At 40.7% G+C, this 16391-nt stretch overlaps 1 protein-coding gene across 1 annotated transcript in view; it reads right to left on the bottom strand.

The window, feature by feature from the left end:
• SHTN1 (shootin 1) overlaps positions 1 to 16391 on the bottom strand; it is a 97879-nt gene that overhangs the window by 37883 nt on the left and 43605 nt on the right. The gene's annotated exons all lie outside the window — the stretch shown is intronic.

Here is a 16391-nt window from a genome sequence, read left to right as displayed (position 1 = left end):
GTAATCAGTCACCATACCTACTCTACACAGAAGGTGGTGAGTTTTAGTGTGATTTTAGGCTAGTACAAATGGGGCTCAGAGATACTCTCAACAACTTGTCTTGAAAGCCATTGTTCCCATTTTAATTTTGGACTGTCTACTTCTTTCCCTTTCCCAAATGTTGATACTTTTGGTTTGGAGGATGTGGGGGGAAATAATCAGGTGGGTGTCACTACCAGGCCTTTTAAATAGGTCACTGGGCCCTCGAAAGGGATTGCTCAGGCCTTTGCGCTGATCAAATATAGAGGGTACTTCCCTTTGTCTGCTGGAGAGCTCCAGGGAGAATTCTGCTTTTTTGCAATAAAATTACCCAAGGAGCTACCCCTGCAGCTCTATGCTGCCAATAACATGGGGCTGTGCCTGAAGTCAGTAGGGGGTTGGGTGTGCAAGGAATCCAGGATTGGCCCAAAGAGAACCTGATCTTTGTAGCAGAAATGACAAGTGTAACTAGGAGAGGAGATTTCTGATGAGAATGCTGGGTTTTGCACAGCCAGTGTTTATCCTGTGGGAGACACTTTCGATCATTTATGAAAAACACACCCTGAGTACAGTGATTGTCCCCAAATTGCTGAAAAATTGATCCATTGTTCAGCAGAATGATTTATGACCCAAAATTATTATAAATGCAAAGCTCCATGAAATCTTGACAGTTTCCCTCACTGCTTATTTTCTGGCCAAAATTACTAGCACAACATTCTGACGAACTATTTCTTCCAATCCACTATTATTGGACTTTACAGTATATTATTAAAAAAAAAAGAAATGCAATCAGATGTCTCTGTATTTATTTATGTAGCTGAGTTTTGTAGCAAGTTTCTATCCAGCACTCAGTTGGGCTATATAATGTATTATTATGAGGTTGATAATAAAAAGGGACCTTACTGAACTTAAAGGCCTTATCTACACTCCCACTTACTTCGGTATAACTTACATCACTCAGAGGTGTGAATAAGCCACCCCCTTGAGCGACGTAAGTTACACCGACCTAAGCACCAGTGTGGACACAGCTATGTCGGCAGGAGAACTTCTCCCACCAACATAGCTACCGCCTCTTGCAGAGGTAGTTTTATTAAGTCAGCAGGAGAGCGCTCTCCCGTCAGCACAGAGCATCTTCACCAGACATGCTTTAGCAGCACAGCTGATCAGTATAGCTGCACACTGTAGTGCTTCTAGTGTAGACTAGCCCTAACTTTTGATGAAGTCTAGATGACCCAAATGCAAACCAAGTGCAAAAACAGAGAGATGTGGCCTTAATATTAAAAAAAGCCATCAAAGAACACCTCATTGGGTAGAGCTATGCAGTGGGAAAGGCACTAAAGAACTGAAAGCAGCCAATGAAGAGAAAACTATGACTACAGACTCCAGTCCTCCACTTATATAAAAACAGGGACTGTTGTGGGGGTGTGGGACCACAACACAGCAGAAGTTAACATCCTGCAACAACTGCAGTGACTCTTCTCTGAAGCAAAGTAATGGTTTATCTTCCTCATGGTAACTTACTGAGTAGTGGGCCAGGATTAGGTTTAAGTCAGCCTTACCCCATCCTTTCAATACAAATCCTGGTCCTCTTCACCTTCCTTTAGAAAAGAAGAAAGCAGAGAGCACAGTGCAGCAAATGGATCAGAGATTTCCTCTAGAAACCTCACTACATGGAACTAATTGTCCTGTGAAGTACTTATATACTACAGTGATGGGTGCTGTACAAAACACTAAGATGGGCAGATGGCTGTATTTCTGACTAGGGAATGCACAGCCACTTTGCATTCCCTTCTGCACACTGAAACATGATCAGGGGCCGTATTGTCCTACAAATATATGTTAAAAAGTCCCATTAAACAATACTAAAAAACTGTGCCACAAACTGACCAAAAGCAAAGAAGAAATTCAGATTTAAAGCTGGCTGCCCATCCAAAATTTTGAATGTTTGGCAGGATTTCTTGGTAGCCCATTATATTACGTATACTTGTTTTATGTATTTAATCTCCTCATCTAGAAAACCCATCTTTGTAGAGTAATAATTTAACTGCTTACAGGTATTTCTAGAGCACTCCTCACCAGAGTATAAAATCTATTGTCTGCCTGGGAGAGCAAGGTAAAGACATATAGCATTTAATGTCTACAGATTCTCATTACCTGACAGTGGAAGGGATCTTTGACCCTGATAGGGCAACGAGCTCCACCCTGGCACCTACATAGCACCCCACTGACTTCAGTGAGGCTCTGCATGGACCCAGTGATCTGGCCACACAGATCCCTACTGACTCCATTGAGGTGTTATTCTGGGTCACATATTATGGAAAATAAAGGATATATCAGAAAAATTTGCTTCTATTTTACACCCCCACTTTTACACCCAGGATCTGTTGGTAGCCTGAATGCTTTCTTTTGTGCCTATAATTGATGCTGTCTGCAGTTTACTGCAGGCACTAAATTAGAAGCAGAGTGAAAACTTTTTAAATATCTCAAAAAAAGCCATACTGAAAATCCAGCAAGCAGTTATTGTGCAAGAGCAGAAGCCACTTTTAAAAGGTTTAATTTCTGTGTCATGTTATTTTGGTTTGCACAATATAAGAACTATTAGGCTATCTGGTGGGCTAATATTTAGCAAGGTTTCATTTTTCAGTTATACTAGAATGAAGCAACATTGCAAATATGTACACTTTAAAATTGCTTCTGGATTGAAATATTTTATGGCCACTGTCAGCCTGTATCACCATTTTATAATTCATCCATAAACCTATGTAAACAAAGGGAAGAGGGAGGGATAGCTCAGTGGTTTGAGCATTGGCCTGCTAAACCCAGAGTTGTGAGTTCAATCCTTGAGGGGGCTATTTAGGGATCTGGGGTAAAAATCTGTCTGGGGATTGGTCCTACTTTGAGCAGGGGGTTGGACTAGATGACTTCCTGAGGTCCCTTCCAACCCTGATATTCTATGATTCTATGAAAGGTTATTAATGGAGAGGATGTCACAGCCTTAAACTGTGATAACACATTTCCAGTAAGAATTACTGGCTTGGTTTATTGGAAGGAGAGAGCATTCTTTACTCAGAAGCTCCACTGACTCAATTCTTCACCAACAGGAACTTAGCATAGTATAAGTAGAGTCATGGAATCAAATTGATTGCTGAATTTGCATTGCCCTGCACCCTGAGTTGTGGTTTAGGATCTGATCCGGCTCTACTGTAGTCTATGGGAATCTTTCCATTGACTTCAAAGGATTCCGGATTGGGTCCTCAAATGGAGTGAGTAATGCTACAAAGCCATGATGGTAGCATTTTACACTCACTTTGCACTGGTGTCTGCAATTTACAGGAGAGGCAAGGTAAAGAAAATTCAGGACTAGGAACTTCAAAGTTACACCAGAGATCAATTTGGCATATGGAGTCTTGAAACCAATAATTCCACTGATAAACAACAACAAGTCACTCAGTCACACAGAATAGTTGCCCCCAGTGAAATTTAAGTCATCTCTGTAAAGAAAGACAGAACACGAGAAAACAGCATAACGGTTTCTCTATAATTCTGTTGTGGAAAAATGTTTAGCAGCCCAAATTAAGGTACATACAATATGTTATTAATAGAGCTGGTCACAGTTTTTCAGTCAAAACATTTTCCTGATGAAAAACGGGATTTTGTCAAAAATCTGTTTTCATGTGAAAAATATTTCAATTTTTTTCAAAATTTTCCTGACAAGTTTCAAAGCGAAATGAAAATTTTTACTTCAGAATTGAAAATTTTATTTCAAAATTCCACTCCCTTTCACTCCCTTTTTTGCCAACAAATCTAAAGGAATGAATAGAGGAGCTAATAGAGGAGGTATCTGAGCCTCTAGCTATTATCTTTGGAAAGTCATGGGAGACGGGAGAGATTCCAGAAGACTGGAAAAGGGCAAATATAGTGCCCATCTATAAAAAGGGAAATAAAAACAACCCAGGTAACTACAGACCAGTTAGTTTAACTTCTGTGCCAGGGAAGATAATGGAGCAAGTAATTAAGGAAATCATCTGTAAACACTTGGAAGGTGGTAAGGTGATAGGGAACAGCCAGCATGGATTTGTGAAGAACAAATCATGTCAAACCAATCTGATAGCTTTCTTTGATAGGATAACGAGCCTTGTGGATAAGGGTGAAGCGGTGGATGTGGTATACCTAGACTTTAGTAAGGCATTTGATACGGTCTCGCATGATATTCTTATCGATAAACTAGGCAAATACAAATTAGATGGGGCTACTATAAGGTGGGTGCATAACTGACTGGATAACCGTACTCAGAGAGTTGTTATTAATGGTTCCCAATCCTGCTGGAAAGGCGTAACGAGTGGGGTATCGCAGGGGTCTGTTTTGGGACCGGCTCTGTTCAATATCTTCATCAACGACTTAGATATTGGCATAGAAAGTACGCTTATTAAGTTTGCGGATGATACCAAACTGGGAGGGATTGCAACTACTTTGGAGGACAGGGTCATAATTCAAAATGATCTGGACAAATTGGAGAAATGGTCTGAGTTAAACAGGATGAAGTTTAACAAAGACAAATGCAAAGTGCTCCACTTAGGAAGGAAAAATCAATTTCACACATACAGAATGGGAAAAGACTGTCTAGGAAGGAGTACGTCAGAAAGGGATCTAGGGGTTATAGTGGACCACAAGCTAAATATGAGTCAACAGTGTGATGCTGTTGCAAAAAAAGCAAACATGATTCTGGGATGCATTAACAGGTGTGTTGTGAGCAAGACACGAGAAGTCATTCTTCCGCTCTACTCTGCTCTGGTTAGGCCTCAGCTGGAGTATTGTGTCCAGTTCTGGGCGCCGCATTTTAAAAAAGATGTGGAGAAATTGGAAAGGGTCCAAAGAAGAGCAACAAGAATGATTAAAGGTCTTGAGAACATGACCTATGAAGGAAGGCTGAAAGAACTGGGTTTGTTTAGTTTGGAAAAGAGAAGACTGAGAGGGGACATGATAGCAGTTTTCAGGTATCTAAAAGGGTGTCATAAGGAGGAGGGAGAGAACTTGTTCACCTTAGCCTCTAAGGATAGAACCAGAAACAATGGGTTTAAACTGCAGCAAGGGAGGTCTAGGTTGGACATTAGGAAAAAGTTCCTAACTGTCAGGGTGGTTAAACACTGGAATAAATTGCCTAGGGAGGTTGTGGAATCTCCGTCTCTGGAGATATTTAAGAGTAGGTTAGATAAATGTCTATCAGGGATGGTCTAGACAGTATTTGGTCCTGCCATGCGGGCAGGGGACTGGACTCGATGACCTCTCGAGGTCCCTTCCAGTCCTAGAATCTATGAATCTATGAATAACGGCTATAATTTGGGGAGGGTTCCCTTTGTGCACTCTCACTTTTCCAAACTACCTCAGCTTTTGAACACCTACTGAGTGGCAAAAAGAAACATTAAACACTGCAACTTAGCCACTCAGATTTTGAAAAAACAGAAAATTGTAATTAATTTTATTTCAAGGTTTTTCCTGTGAAAATCAAACACTTTCTATCAAAAAAAATTCAGTGAAAACTTTTTGTTCAAAAAATTTCACAGAAAACTGTCTGGGTTTTTTGACTACCTCTACTTTATTACTTTCTTAACATCACAGATAATGTGCACTGTGCTTACAATATGGAGAAAGGGAGATTTCTAAGCCAAAAAAATGCTTACCATGTATGAGCCTGATCCTGTAATCATGCATGATTTATTCACATGAGTAGTCCCACCGATTTAAAATATATACCTATGCTTAAGTATTTGCAAGATCAGGCCCTAAGTTAAGGGAACAAAACAGGATAGGACTGAAAATACTGAGTGAAACAGAATGAGAGGGTAAAATATGATTATACCCTCACTTGGGAGGTCAGTTTATCTGCACTAAATAAAAGACAGTTTTTATTATATATAAAAATTAAATTTCCAGGACCATCTAATTAAAACACATTTCAGCAGCACAGAAACCTGCATGTAGCACCAAAATATCAAACAAAGTGTTTGTTGACAGGGCAAAAGAACTACTTGAAGGGATTATTTGATCTGTGGTGGGATTTAACTAGCTGATCGATTAGTTCTGACTTTACCACCTGTGAGACAATTATCTGCAGAACATCCCAATCAACACTCGAAGCATAAGCCAGCGCTAGGGGGAATCTACTGAAACTACTACTACAGCTAAAGAAGGCTTAAAGAGAACAATAAAGGGCACCTCATCCAAGATCTCTAAATATTTTACAGAGGACGCTAAGTCTCATTATTCCTATTTTATAGATAGAGAATTTGTGGGACCGAATGTCTGCAACTTGGCCAAGCTCAAGCACCAATCCAGTGGCAGAGTTGAGACAAGAATCAATGGGATTTTGCCATAGACTTCAATGGGACCAGGATTTCCTCACAGGTGTTTCAACTCCCCATCCTCTGACCCTTACACAATTCTGCATCCTGTGCACTTAATTTTTATGTGGATGCCAAATTTGAAGAGGGAATTCTTCCTGTTTAGAAGAGTTAAAATGTAACGCTGAGAACTTAGATCCTCATCTAGGTAACATCCAGATTCCAATTAGGAGACTTTCAAAACTAACCCCCCACGCTGCAGCTCAGCAAGATAAAGAAAAACACTTTAAAGCCATGTGTTTCCCTACATATGTACACATTCAGAATATTAAATATTGGCACAATTTTCAGAATGTTCCAGCAAATGACCCCCTTCATTATAAGCTAAATTACAACTTGCACATTTCATGCTTGATCCCTATTTTGGCAGTCCCTTGGGAAGAAAGGAGCAAGATTCCAACTCTCTGCCAAACTATCGATCGACTCTGGTTTCAAACTCTCAGGCCTGTTGCTTGATCCACTCACTCTAGATCCCAAAGAAGAACTGAAAGATCACCTTCATGGAGTGGGAACACTTAACTACACTTTGCCATAATCTTGGGGTGCAGATGCATTATAGCTTTGTAGTTTTACGTCAAACCTGAACAGGTACCCAGTTCTGGAACAGGACCTCTGCCTATGTTTGCTAAGTAGAAGGGCTGCTGCTTATTATAACAATAGACAAACGAGAAAGGTGAGCAGTATGGATCAGTTAAAAGACTTTGTGTTGTCTAGTTGTTCATAACATTTTATTATTTTGTGGTTCATTTTTTAAAGGATTATATTAATTTTGTACTTTGTTAAGGACAGTATCAAATTTGGTGGTATTTTATTAATTAGTTAATAGTTGTACAGGTTGAACATCTCTAGTACAGCACTCTCTGGTCCGGCAACATCCGTGGTCCGGCATGATTTCATTTTATGTTTTTCATGCTTTATCTACTTATTTCCTTATGCCAATACAGTAAAATTGTGCAACAACACTTTGTTATGAAGAGAGCTGGTAAGCCTTGGCTAGGCGGTATTGCAAGTGTTGTTCCATTTATTCGCCTCGGCGAGATAAAAATAAAAAGAGACCCGCTCGCTACAATATTGACCTCCTGTGGTTCAGAAAATTCTCTGGTTCGGCATCGGTCAGGTCCCCAGGGTGCCGGACTAGAGAGGTTCAACCTGTACAACCTTTTTAAGAGAATACGTTCTATACAAAGTGCCAAGTGCTGCATTTATTAATTCTATGCGTCAAAGGAAAGTGGCCTAATTCACCAAGAACAAGGCAGCGGTTGTCGTTAGTTCAACTAAATTTACTGCCTTGTTCCTTGCCCACTGCATACTTTTTTCCCTGAACAGTCATTCAGAGGTTGCATTTTAAGCTGCAGATGGCTGAATCCTTACCAGAACGGTAGCACCCACAAAAGCACAGCATCACACTGTGACGGGGTGTACCAGGCCTTCATGACCCCTTACTGGAGACCCCACTGCTCTGCCACATCCCACCCCAGGAAGCTGAAGGGTGGGAGGAAAAGAGCAGGAAAGGTAAGTCCTCCAGGCCTGCCTAGAGAAGCCTCACTGGAGCATCCATCTTGGAAACTAGAGAGACCTGCTACGCCAAGGGCTAACAACAGCTAATCAGAGCCCAGCAGGCTCAGATAAAAGGAGCTGCAAAGCCTCAGCAGGTCAACTCTTGGCTGGGCCCAGTGGAGTGAAGAAGGGTGCTCCTCTCTGGCCAAAGGAGCCTGATAGTCAGAATTTATGGCTGGCTAAGCTTACCTAGCTGGGAGAGAAGGACCTGAGATAGGGCTGGGGATAAAGGGTCCCAGTAGGAAGAGGCCCTAGGAAATAGCAGTGAAGGACTGAAGTTGAGCAGCATGTGAGCTACTGTGTATACAGTCCCTGGGTTGGAACCTGGAATACTGGGCCAGCCTGACTTTCCCTAGCTACCATAGGTAAAGTGGTGTAGACCTCAAGAAGGGGACAGGGCTTATTTGATATTCCGAACAAGGGGCTGCATTTAAAGGTCCCCAAACTGGGGCTGAAGACCCTAGCAAGGGCAGAGAGATGGTTTATTTATGTATTGGACTCTTTAATACCCCAGGAGAAGGGGTTCACTCAGACATTGCAACTTGGCCAGAGGGCCAAGCTACTGAAGGCCTCCCAAGGTTGGCTGGCAGCCTGCAAGGGACACTAGGGGCGAGAAAAGGACTGTGGTACCACTCCTGGTCACTTGGAGGTGCGTGCTCCATTACACATCCTTACAGTCTTCTCAGTATGAGAAATTCATCACCAAGTCATATCAATTATCTTACATCTATAGGATAATGCATCATCGCCCACAAGTCCCAAAAAAGAGAATCTCTTACTGCTACTTATTTATGTTCTCCAGTTAACATTTTCCCGTTTTAGCATCATATAGAATGGATTATATTATTCTATATATTCCTAAAGCACCCAGCCTTGTTGTATTCGGATGCCACTGAATCCATTTAGAAACAGATCAGATGCTTCCTGGAAGAGGAGCAAATCTCTTAACCCTCTTCCCAACAGATTAAATAGCTGACTTCAGAGGACTCAGATCTAGGTGGTACACTTCCTAGCGCACACAGCTGTGGCCATTTCACAACTTTGTTCTTAGATGAAAGATTGATGAGAGAGATTAGTCTTGTATCATGCTCTAAAGGTGGCAAGATTCAAGCCCAGGGTCTAAGGCCTAAACATATCCCTCCTGTTTCAATTATTTTCAGTTCAACCAGCTAGGCAGTGAATTAATTATTGTTACTAGACTTAGTAGGATTACCTTATCGGGTAAATGTCGATTTTGTCATATACACATACAAATATTTCCTCAGGAGATAACCAAAATTTACAGACAAAGAAAAATGCTGCTGGAAAAATTATTAAAGTTTGATGTAAGGATATTTACTTTCTATAGTTTGACATGATATGTTGACAATTTGTGTTTTAACAGTTACAAAGCTTTGACTTTTTGAATCTCAACATCTACTGTCATTAAATAATTCTTGTCTGACTCCCCCCATTATTCCCTGCAATGGTGAACATTTAAATAAAAAAAATGCTTAAAAATAAACAGATATTATCCATCAAAAATTAAAGTTTGATTCTGCCAAGCCTAATTATTACATAGCAGCTTTTGTTAAACTGTCCTTGGTAATACATAGATGCAGGTACGCATAACAGAAAAGTCTTTCCAGGAGCACAGGTCTTAACGGTATCCACTTGCAGACATGCCACATGGTCATTATAAATGACTCAAATGCTATTAATGGCTCTAAACAAGAGTTCTTCTGCAGCTCAACACACTCAGATCTCTGACTCAATTGCATGCAATCTCATGAGGGGCACAGGTCATCATCCTTTGTAGCAATTATGACAGTCCTTCTTAAGAGTCACAAAAATAATAACAGCATCTGTCCTTTCTATATAGGAAGGTTCAATCCTGGATTAAATAACGTGCCAACCAAGCACTTTCACAGGGCCCCATAATGAGAAGGGGCATCCTGAAGGTAACAAAGTTAAATACAGACACTGTACTGTACAGTTGATGTATACATACAGACATTGTACTGTATATACACACTTTTAAAATGCATCTGTAATGGTCAGGGATTGAGAGGAAAATTAAAGCAAGCTGCAGGCAAGGCATGATACAGGGTTTTTTTAAAACCTATATTAAAAAGGGGACTATAAAATGTGAATTTACCTCTGGGTAAAGCCTAGGTTGGCCTCTTAAAATATAAAAATATATAATCCAAACCATTCTGCTGCTCACTGTAAACATTTACAGAAGTCTGTTTCTTTCAGCAAGGTTTCAAAAGTAATTTCAGGTGCAGGTCTTGCATAGGAGCCAATGAGAGATGCTAACAAAGTGTCTACAAGTACTTTACAAGTATCATTGCAAGGCAAGATACGTGCTTAATAAATCTTTAATATTATATATTTTATTAAGCAAATGCGATTGTAGCATCAAGCTCCTTAGCTCTGCTTCCTACACCCCTCCTGCTTTCCAGCACTGTCATATCTTCCTTTTCATTTGTGTTTATGGTACCTAACACAGTTTTCTTTCCTTTGTGGAATATTGCTTTTCAGGTCTAGCCTCTACATTATTGCTGTGGCCTTCAAGATCCCCTCTATGTGCCTTTGTTTTCTTGTATAGCATTTCACAAAAAACTGATAAATCTTAAAATGTCTCTTAAAACATGACACTAGCATTTTGATTATGCTTGCCAAGATCCCTAGGTTAACAGCCCTGGCTTATTCAGGTGGATACAGATTTTCTATTCCCTCATCCATCCCCCTTCCTTTCCCTCCCCCCCCACCATTTATTTAGTTCTTTTATTCAGATTCTTGTAGCTTTTACAAAGGATGACTCACTTTAAACCCTTTTCCTTTCTCCCCCCTTCCTCACCACAGCTGACAATATTTACTCAGTTTCTTTAGAACCTCTAAAGAGAATGAATTCTAATGTTTGAAGTTACATCATTTTTGATTAATTAAATACATATTATGGTGGTGCTAGCAGAACGACTATAATTAAAGCTGCACTGGATTTTTTTTTTTTTTTTTAATCAAAAGCTTGGATTTTCAAGTGTTCTCATTCTTATGTGTGTGTGCGCTCGCTCGCTCTCTCTCACCTGCACCTAGCACACATATTCCCCTCCCAACTGCCTGCACTTCAGTGGCAGATCCTCATCACTTATAGCAAAGACAAGGGGCACAAGGAGCATCACACATAAATGCACCGTATTCCAGCTGTCTGCACGGTTTCCTGACTCCTGCTATCTCAGTAGTAATGGTACCCTCAGAGTGTCACCTGGGAGATGCATAACCATGCAGGGAAGGGTTTGATTTGAATGGGCGGGCCCTGTCCTGCACCTACTGGACATGAATAGCTCCCACTGAAATTAAGAGGTGCTGCAGGTGTTCAATCTAGATTAGATAGATAGACAGACAGACTGACCCACCCACCCACCCTCTAGTTAAAGGGCCTCTATTGTCAAAATAAAAAGCCAGGACAATATTTCTAGGCTCACAAAATAGTCATACAAAAGACAGAAGTGCACTATGATAAAGTGTATGTGCTGGCATTACTATTGCCAGGTCATTACTCAACAGTGACACATGCATATTACTCAGAGTGGTGGCTTATTTCCAGTAACAGAGTTCTGAATAAATTTATCATGAAGCTCTGAACAAGAGTGGTTAACGTTAACTTTGAGCAAAAGAATGGCTTTGACAGCATCTACACTCACTCCAAATACTGTTCATCACAATGAACACTCGCTCCACTGGCCTGTATGTTCCTGATTTACTCAAAGCAAGTTCTACTCCATTTAGCAAAATGTTTATCACATATTCTACAGTTATAAAGAAAAAACCCACCTGTGACAAAATGAGACATCAGAGCGCTTCAAGACATCCCAAAAGATATTTCTGGCATAGGCGCTGACTCCGTAGGTGCTCTGGGGCCACCGAAAAAAATAGGGGGTCCTCAACACACACAGGGTCAGATTAATCTTTTGTGGGCCCCAGCACCCGAACTGGGGCCCTGCCCCCTGCTGTGCCCTGGGCCCTGCCGTGCCCCGAGGCCCCACCAGTCGCTTCACCCCACCTGCCACTTCACCCCACCCCCACTCGGCCTCTTCCCCCCAAGGCCCTGCCCGCACTCTGCCCCTAGACACCACTCCTGCTCGGCTCTTCCCCTAAAGTCCGACCCCCACTCGGCCTCTTCCCGAAATGCCAGAGCTAACATAATGCAATCATTACAAAATCATATCCAACCAATGGGTTAAAAATCATATTTTGTTAAACACATTTCTTCTACGACCCCAATCCTGCAGTCAGCTGTGTGAATGGATTCTTGTGTCCACATGAAGCCCCACTTAGCTTCACATGATTGCAAGGATCTGCTTACATGGATGTGACTGCAGGGTCCTAGTCTGTGCATTTAGCACCACCTCAGATTATTAAAGGGATACCAGCTAGAAATCGATGTCAACATTATTAAAAGTAGTTTCAAATACTCCTGTCCCTGAGTCCCTCTAAAAATGCTGATTTAATAATCATATTTTCCAATATTTTAACATGTTTTTCTCTCCCCTGCTGCTCATGAAAGACCAAAACTAACAATTGGGGAAACTGAATATACAGGGGAAACAGTAAAATGAACTTCATACTAATTGCTGCTATCTTGGCTTGCACACCAGGGATTAAACAAGGGACCTCTAGTGATGAAAAGCTTAAGTATAGCACTTGAGCTAACGAGTCAGGCTCGCCACATGAGAGCTGTGACAGACCCATATCCTCTATGGCAGTGTTTCTGAAACTGGTGTCGCTGCTTGTATAGGGAAAGCCCTTGGCAGCTCGGGCCGGTTTGTTTACCTGCCGCGTCCGCAGGTCTGGCCAATCGCGGCTCCCACTGGCCGCGGTTCATCACTGCAGGCCAATGGGAGCTGCTGGAAACGGCAGCCAGTACATCCCTCAGCCCGCGCCGCTTCCAGCAGCTCCCATTGGCCCAGATCAGCGAACTGTGGCCAGTGGGAGCCGCGATCAGCCAGACCTGTGGACGCAGCAGGTAAACAAACCGGCCCGGCCCGCCAGGGGCTTTTCCTACACAAGCGGCGACTCCAGTTTGAGAAACACTGCTCTATGGGTTGGTCACAAAGGAGGAGATGCAACACACACTGACCAGTAGGTTATGCTGTCAAATGCATAACGTAAATCAAACTGAAAAAACAAAATAATCTGAGGTGTTATTTCTAACAACAGATTAAAAATTAATAAAGGAGTGATTTTAAGATGATAGATGATTAAGAGGGAAAAGAATTTATACATATACATTACTTTTTGCCACTTGTTTTCTTTGCTTAGTCTTTCTTCGTTGTCAGAATTCAGTAAAGTAAAAAAAGTAATTACTTACACTTTTATGCCAGTTTCTACAGTCAATTTCACTTTTATGTTCCGGTGCACTGGCACAATACTGCAACATTTGGGTAACAACTTTGCAGGGCAAAATTTGAATCTATACTAAAACATAGCTTACATATCATTTTTTCATATAAGAAAATATTTCAGTTCTGTAGGTTCTGTTTTGCCTTTTTTCATTCAGTTTAAAATTCTGGGTCCATAATACCAGACAGTGTCCCTGTACATTTTGACAAATATCCTAGCTCTGTAGATACAAATGGCTTATCTCTGACAGAGACAACAATCTCTGCATCATCCAGTATTCAGAAGTAAATAACTATGCTGCACTTCAGAAGGGAAAGCTAAAGCAGTGGTAAGAAGTGCAAAAGACTTAGCAAAATGTAGGGTATGAAAGGTGATCCTTAGTAATCCTATATGTTGGTTTTCAGGATACAAAAATTATATGGACATAATCACAGGCAAACATGGGGGGAAATGGTAATAAAACAGCAGCAATTGTATAGTCCCAGGAGACTTAAAGGAGGAGAAAAATTGCTGCCATTTACCTGTAGTAAGTGTGATGAGTAAGTTAAACTATCCTAAGAACAAAGTATATAGAGCAAGACATTTAGAAGTAAATATTTTTATTATATAGAGAGAGACAATAATTCACTTCAGTTTCCACATCTGTAACTGCTTTTGTTTTGAATACACTGAAGTGGAGTTTCAGGTATGGTTTTTGATTTATAAAATATTATTAGGCCCTGATTCAAAACTCTTTAAAAAAAATAAAATAAAATAACCCAATGGAAAGATTCCCATTGACTTCAACTGGCCATAAATGGCCAGAGAGGCTCCTACCTGAGACTGCCCATCTCACCTTGCCATACTTCCACAGTTGTGACCAGTGGAAGCATTCAAGCTCCGTGTCCCTTGATTTTAAAAGAAGAGGGTCAGCTAGCAAGATGTTGTTCAAGAGCCTCAGGACTTTGGAAAATTCTCCCCTTCTTGGTCCAAATAGACCCTAAGGGTATGCTTCAAAGACCATCTCTTTCCCTAGGCTTTTGTGGTGGGAAGGGTGTGTGCTGAGGGCCATATAAAGAAAGAATGATTTTTGTTCTGTTCAGTGGATGATTTTTATTTCTCTTTTGACTGGTCATTCCTGTCATTTGCAGGAGGCTGCTAGATTTACTCTAGTTGGTATTGGTTCATGTACAAGCACTCTCTTCTGTATCATGTAAATCTAAATCTGCTTTGGTTACAAACGCATTAATCAAATAATTAAGGGTTTAGCAACTGAACTGTACCTGACTGAAACATAACTCTGCGCAGAGGTTCAAGACTATGGGCTTGTCCACACAGAGACATAGGTCCGGACTGTCAATGGGATTTGGGCTCCTAGCTACCTAAATCCTTTTGAAAATGAGATTTAGACTTTCAAGCCAGGTAGGCCTTGCAACAGTGAGCGCAGTAATGCCTAAATACTAGGGCTGTCGATTAAATGCAATTAACTCACGCGATTAACTCAAAAAATTAATCGTGATTAATTGCCATTTTAATTGCATTGTTAAACAATAGAATACCAATTGAAACAGTATTTTTCAACTCACCTCATACAAGTACTGTAGTGCAATCTCTTTATTGTGAAAGTGCAACTTACAAATGTAGATTTTTTTTATTACATAACTGCACTCAAAACCAAAACAATGCAAAACTTTAGAGCATACAAGTCCACTCAGTCCTACTTCTCGTTCAGACAAAGAAGTTTGTTTACATTTACAGGAGATAATGCTGCCCGCTTCTTGTTCACAATGTCACCTGAAAGTAAGAACAGGTGTTTGCATGGGACTTTTGTAGCTGGCATTGCAAGGTATTTACATGCCAGATATGCTAAACATTCGTATGCCCCTTCATTTGTCGACCATCATTCCAGAGGACATGCTTTCATGCTGATCACGCTTGTTAAAAAAATAATCCGTTAATTAAATTTATGACTGAACTCCTGGGGGGAAAATTGTATGTCTCTGGCTCTATTTTACCTGCATTCTGCCATATATTTCATGTTATAGTAGTCTTGGATGATGACTCAGCACATGTTCATTTTAAGAACACTTTTACTGCAGATTTGACAAAATGCAAAGAGGGTACCAATGTGAGATTTCTAAGGATAAATACAGCACTCGATCCAAGGTTTAAGAATCTGAAGTGCCTTCCAAAATCCGAGAGGGATGAGGTGTGGCGCATGCTTTCAGAAGTCTTAAAAGATCAACACTCTGATGCAGAAACTACAAAACCCAAACTATCAAAAAAGAAAATCAACCTTCTGCTGGTGGCATCTGACTCAGATGATGAAAATGAACATGCGTCAGTCCGCACTGCTTTGGATTGTTATAGAGCGGAACCCGTCATCTGCATGGACGCATGCCCTCTGGAACAGAGGCTGAAGCATGAAGGGACATATGAATCTTCAGCGCATCTGGCATGTAAATATCTTGTGATGCTGGCTACAACAGTGCCCTGAGAACACCAGTTCTCACTTTCAGGTGACATAGCGAACAAGAAGCAGGCACCACTCCTGCAAATATAAACAAACTTGTTTGTCCGAGTGATTGGCTGAACAAGAAATAGGACTGAGTGGACTTTTAGGCTCTAAAGTTTTACATTGTTTTATTTTTGAATGCAGTTATTTTTTGTACATAATTCTACATTTGTAAGTTCAACTTTCATGATAAAGAGGTTGCACTACCATACTTGTACTAGGTGAACTGAAAAATACAATTTCTTTTGTTTTTTACAGTGCAAATATTTGTAATCAAAAATAAAATGAGCACTGTACACTTTGTATTCTGTGTTATAATTGAAATCAATATTTGAAAATGTAGAAAACATCCCAAAATACTTAAATAAGTGGTATTCTATTATTAACAGTGTGATTAATCACAATTAATTTTTTTAATCACTTGACAACCCTACTAAATACCTTTAAAAATTTGGGCCTCAGTGCACGGCAAGCCAGGGTGCTTTCCATTTCAAAAGAGCAGTAAAGCTAAAGTACATCATGGAACGTTTACTGCACAG

This window comes from Malaclemys terrapin, chromosome 7 (assembly GCF_027887155.1).
Source record: "Malaclemys terrapin pileata isolate rMalTer1 chromosome 7, rMalTer1.hap1, whole genome shotgun sequence".
Lineage (NCBI taxonomy): Eukaryota > Metazoa > Chordata > Testudines > Emydidae > Malaclemys > Malaclemys terrapin.
Note: the sequence above shows the minus strand (reverse complement) of the source record. Positions and strands in the feature narration are given on the sequence as shown.